Source organism: Chaetura pelagica, unplaced genomic scaffold (assembly GCF_000747805.2).
Source record: "Chaetura pelagica isolate M959 unplaced genomic scaffold, ChaPel_1.0 scaffold300, whole genome shotgun sequence".
Classification (NCBI taxonomy): domain Eukaryota; kingdom Metazoa; phylum Chordata; class Aves; order Apodiformes; family Apodidae; genus Chaetura; species Chaetura pelagica.
Window position 1 is genome coordinate 535,462 of NW_009951945.1, and position 6,254 is coordinate 541,715.

The window sequence follows — 6,254 nt, forward strand, 5'->3', positions numbered from 1 at the left end:
TTGCACGCTGGAGTTCATTGGACCTCGTGTGGACCATCTCTGTTTGTAGAAGACCAGATGATAAATACCACAAATATATTTTTAGCAACATGGCACATTGTTCTTCTCCTGTAATGGTTTTAATACAGGAGCATGCTGATCTGCTTTCTGCATAGTAGTAATACCCCCTAATGCATGTTAGACGTAATTAAAATGGCTTCTCCACAATGAAAAACACATTTTAATACCTAATTAGGAGAACATTTCAAAGAGAATAAAATGCCTGATGTTACCCAGTCTTCCTCTGACAACAGTGTTACTGTGGGACAGACCTCTCTGCTTTTAAACTAGCATAGGGAGGTCTTCATTTTGATTTCCTCAAGTGTACAGTGCTTTCCATGTCGGAAGCAACCTCATGCTTTTATGTTGATTGAGGTCAGGAGGAACCTTTTGCAGCTGAGTGTGCATGTCCAGGTTCCCTTCCCAGGTGTCTGTAAGCCCTGGAGGCCAGCGCTCCTGCTGACTTGCTGTGCCATCCTCTCTCCCAGCCTCTCTGGGAAATCCAGCAGCAGGCTGCCTATCTGCAATACATTATTATCATCTCTAACTCTTAAAAATGTTGCTCATTGCTTTAACTTTGAGTGCTAATTGCTGACACAACCTGAATTATGGAGTCATAAACAGAGAACTTCTACAGTTGCCTGGGAGTTTATTTACAGTACAGAAGTGTGCAAATAGCAAATTCTCTGAGTGATATCTGGATGGATTTCACATTTAACTTATAACTACCTTGATAAAAGCCCTGAGAGAATAATTCCATCTTGTAGCTTTTTCATGATTGCTATTGTATGGTTTATAGATCTTACACTTTTCATTTAGATATGCTAAATAGGTTTTTTTCTTCCATTAATGATGAGAAAATGTTCCTTTCTTGTATGCTTTTTAGAATTAAAATTAGTATTAACATTATTTGGCAATCTGGTTGTGAAGGGAATTTCAAAGATGTGAGCAAGAAAGTTAATTTCTTTTTTAGAGGAATATTACTGGGTGGAGAAGAGCCACTCAAAAGAGATTTTTTGGGATGGGTTTTCTCTCTAGCAGATGTGGTCTGCAATGATAAAATCTTTTTCTTTTTGCAGAAATTCTGGAAACCTCAATGAGCTTCTCCCTGCCTTAAGAATAATGTCCTTTTTCTGCTAAACTGTAGAACTTGGGTTGTCAATGTAAACACATTTTTGTAGACTCTTTGCATTAATGGTGATAGAAGGACTAAGCCATGCCCAGCCTCAGTTTCTTCTGCACCACAGCAGAAATGAGGACAGCAGTTTGCAGTGCTGGGTGGTAGCAGCTTTGTTCCTGGGACTTTCTTGACCAGGCAGCTCATTTAGCTGTTTATGTGCTTTGTGTCCCTGTCCCCAGTGCTCTCAACAGATGCCTGGCTGCCTGGCACGTGCCTGGCAATTGGTTTTAACTAAAGCAACAGTTGGCAAATATGGTGTGGTATGGATTTTGGATTTCTGGCATAAAATAGACTCCCCCTGCTCTTGGTTGTGTGTTTTTTCCTTTCATCTCCATTATGGAAGTTGCAATTCTCCCTTTGTATTGAACCTTATCTGGTTCCAACCTACTTCACAAGCCTGCAGGCCTCTTTCCTCTACCACCAACCCTATGGCAGACCCAAATGAGCTCACAGATGTAACACGGGGTTTATTTCTAAAGGCCAACTTCAGCTGAAACAGGCTAATCTCACTAGGTTTTCTGCATGGAGAGAAATTTATGCTGTCCCATACTGCCCATGGCAGGGCAGTTGCAACTAGGCCATCTTTAAGGTCACTTCTGACCCAAACTGTTCTGTGATTCCATGACTCTCCCCAGGGAGCCTAAAGGGGCATGTGTTGTTGAGTTAGTTACCATGGAAGTCCAGTGTAAGAGCCTCTCTTGTCCATTCTGAACCCTCCTCTAAAAGGCCTTATCTCACCCTGCACAGGAGCAGAGAACAGAATTATTAGCATAGCTGAAAACTGTTATTGGGTACTGTCTCAGTTTTCCCCTTTGAGGGTAAACTATTCAGCTGTTATCCTTTCCACACAACATACGTTTTCTGATCCTGTTCACTGTTCCGGTGTCAACTTCCCAGATGACATCTTATTTCCTACAAGTGCAGAGCCCTAATGTGGTTCTTCACAGAGGCTTTCTCCCTGCTGAAGAGAGCTGGAGGTTTGTTCTGTCTGCTGTGCAGGCAAAATGAGCACTTGGTCTGGTGAAAGAGTACTCTGGTGCTTGGGGCTAGAGCTTTTGTCAAATCATTTTTATTTTCAGGTCTGTTCTCCAAAGGATGTGTTGCTCTTCCTCGATTGGCATCATCTGCAGAATTAATAAGCGTGCTCTCTATTTTATCATCCAGATCATTAGTGCACGTATTGCACAGTCCTAGACCCAGGGCAGCGACCTGTGGAACACACAGGTCCACACCACGATTTTGATGCTGAAACAGTGGTAACTGCTTTCCAAGTACTGCTTTCCAACCACTTTTGCATTCTTCCTGCAATGTGAAGCGCCATGCTTCCCTAATTTATCTGTGAGATTGCTATAAAAAAACATGTCTGAAGTCAGGATATATGACATCTGCTGGTTTTTTCTACCTACAAAACCACTCACCCTCTCGTAGGAAGAAATTACATATGTTTAATGCAATTTGTGCTAGAGAAATCCATGCTGGTAGCTATTCAAGTTCTGTTTTTGTGTTTTTCCCACATACAGGTGCATACAGGCAGTGTCCAACTATTTTTTGCAGTTTAGAGGGGCTTTTTCTTTTCCAGGTTTTCATGTTGCTTTTATTTCATTTTTCCTTTTCAGAGAAGGAGCCAAACCCAAGAGCTGTGGATTTGGAGAAGTGAACACTAATAATGCTCATCCCATCTGTGAGTACAGTATGAGGTATGGGGTGGGATGGTTTTGTGTGAGGACCTGAGGCAGAAGCTCTCTGCTTGAGTCTGCCATGTTGCCAGAGTGAAAAATTTCAGTTCCCCAAGGCTCTTTGCAGCAGATTTGCAGATAGGCCTTCCCTGGTCATGCAGTTCTCACTAGCCTTTTTTTGGGTTTTGGGGTTTGTTTGGGATTTTTTTTTTTTCTCACACTGTGTGTCAAGGCTGCTGGTTGAAGAATTCAGAACTGACTGATTTTTTAAGTGTGATTTGGTTTCAGGTATAGAGTTTACAGGCAGTTACAAAGCGAAAGCTATCTGGTACGGAAAATGGTGTTGTTTTCTCTCTTTTCCTCAATTGCCTTCTCTGTAAATGAGGTCAGGGATGTTATGGAGCTAACATCATTAATGGCTGCAAAGTGTTTTGAGATCCCTGAATGGAAGGGCTTATGTAAGCGGGAAAGTCTTATTAGGATAATTGCTGGTTGTACTGCCACAATATAGATCACTTAATGAATTATTTGGCTTTTCCTTTTTCTCTCTCTCCCCCTCAGCTCCCCAAAGCAACATAAACAGTCTGATTTTAATTGGCAACTTTCATTTCTAGCAAATGGATTTTTCTCTGAAGTTCAAATTCAGCAGTAACCTGTAGAAAAATTAAGTTGGTTTCAGATCAGTTGGAATTTGCAGGGCCACGGTCAGGAGGGAAGTCTATATGCTCTTTGAACTAGAGAAGCGTACAGTGGACCTGCCTTTTGAATTATGAATGCTTCCCTCTCGTTGCAAGAGCTGTGCTTGGCTGTTGACAGGTCCTTGTGACTAATGTGATGAAGGTGAATTGATGACTTGGGCTGGTGAATAACGTGATATAGCTAATGGCCTCTGTGGAGGAAAAGAAATCCCCTTTGTAGTTTCATCTCCCACTGCTCTGATTTACTCGCTGGTTTTCCTAGCAATTTGCTTGTGTTGGTTTGAACGTGTGCTCTTCTGGAACTTGCCCAGAGATGGGTTGAGGAAACCAGCTCTTGCTGTTTCATTTGGACTTAAAGGACTATTGAAAATTAGCTTGCATCCTGCCTGTGAAACTTTCTCTCTCAGCCCTCAGTACCCATTCATGTTCATCCCTGTGACTGAGCAGTGGTACTCGGTGCTCTATAAAAGTGGCTTAAGAAAGTCAGTAAGATTTAGGAAATTATTATTTCCTTGTAGCTATTACTACCCTTCGGTCAGTATTATCAATGCTTAAATTGGTAGGGATTCACTTCTTGTTGAGCGCTCAAAATTGTATAGAATGTGCAGTGTGGACCTAGTTGGACATGGCTACTGTGCTGACTGCTGTAGAGCATATCTGCCCTTTCTTTCCTTTCTTCCTTGTCATGGGTTCCCTAGAATTGCTCCCAGAGGTTATTTGCCCATGCATTGAAACACCATGCTTTTAATATACACAATTACCATAGTAAGTAATGCAATTCTTCATTATTATTACTGCTGTACAATACTTAGCTGGCGCTCGTACCTACGAATTTGTCTCTTTCTGCTAAATGTTTTTCAAATATCCAAGCAATAAAATCTCCACCCTATGCAACAAATAATGTAATTCCTCAGCTTTTTAATTTCACCTTCATGGTTATTTGCCCATGCATTGAAACACCATGCTTTTAATATACACAATTACCATAGTAAGTAATGCAATTCTTCATTATTATTACTGCTGTACAATACTTAGCTGGCGCTCGTACCTACGAATTTGTCTCTTTCTGCTAAATGTTTTTCAAATATCCAAGCAATAAAATCTCCACCCTATGCAACAAATAATGTAATTCCTCAGCTTTTTAAGTTCACCTTCATTCCTGCTGCCAGCATGGGGGGAAAACAGCTCTTACAATATGAATCAGGGACTCCTGACTCATAGGGTTTAGGGCAGAGTGCCTTTGCTCAGCTGTAAAACCAGGGAGGGGTTGGTTTCTTGCTTAGGCCCTGATTCTATAAGCTTGCTCCTCAAGGTCAGTGAAATGGTCAGTGAATAAGGGAGGCCCAAAGGACTGTGCAGCGGCGCTCTGCCAAACTGAGAAACCTTTGTGAAATACTACAGTGAGGTGATGTGCAAATGCGTGTATTGTTGCAATGTCAAAGGTGCTGATCGTAGTTCTTTATGTCGTGAGTGAGGGGTGTGGCACAGCCCTACGGCAGTGTTTTCAGTCGGGAGGAAGACAAGTCTCAGTCTTTGCTGCTCCAGCAGTATTTCATTCTGCATGGTGCTGATGAGCAGCATAACGTAGCAACGAAGCAAACCTACAGCTACTACTAAGTTCAGCTTTCCAAAGTCATTGAAGCTTTCTGTGCACTTTTCTTTAGGATGTCGTGTTTATCTCTGGATAAATCACCACAGGCTGGATCATGCTTTAAAAACATGAGAGGTGTAAATCCTGAACTGTGTCCCGGTGTCTTTGTGAAGCAGCAAAATGGGTTGAGTTTTGCCTGTTTTCCTTCCCACCCCCACATTCTAGGTGGAGAGAAAAGCTTAGGCTGTGGAGCTGCTGTCATGTTTTTCCCTCAGACTAGCTACAAATGTAAATCTCTTTGCCATCCTTACTAAAGAGAATGCTGATGTTTAGAGCCCTTGGAAGGAGGAAATCGAAGACTGAAAACTCCGGTTCTGTTTGTGTCTCAGGTGTGATCTCAGTGCTTGGTACAGGGATCATTCATTTGCATGGGAGGTGGTTAGTTATGGTGGAGCTCTCACTTATGTCCCAGGGAAAGGTTGTTGGTAAAGGCTTTTCCCTTCAGTTAAAACAGGAATTCTTAATAATGAAGGTATGTTAGAGTTTTTAGAAGCAGAGGAAAAAAATGCTTAAAATGGCGAGCAGTGGCACTTTACACTGTCACCAGTGCCACCAGCCTCTGCCTTGAGCAAGTTTCCATTAATTGCTTCATCTTATGTTACCCCTGATGGCTCAGCATCCCGGGGACCACCATTGCTGTGGTTGCAGTCTCAGTGCCACTCCGGGGGCTCTGGGCACTGAGTGAGAATGAGGAGGCATTTATATAATTTTAGGACCATTCTGCCTTTTCTTAGCAAGAAATATTCCCATGTCCTTAAAATACTTCTTTTTATTTTGAAATAGTTGTTTTTTCACTGAGGACTCTAATGCTTTGGAAGGAAGATTTGATTTATGCTGTTGCTGTTCTGCAAAGGTGGTGTGTTTATAGCATTCCTCCTCACCTCTTTCTCCCAGCTTTTGTGGTTTTTAAATAAACAATTGGAGCAGGACTGTGTATAAGCTGTGGCTGAGAAGGGTACTGGTGGGTGACAGGTCCCACCTGCTGCTGGCCCGAGGCTGCTCAGTGTAGC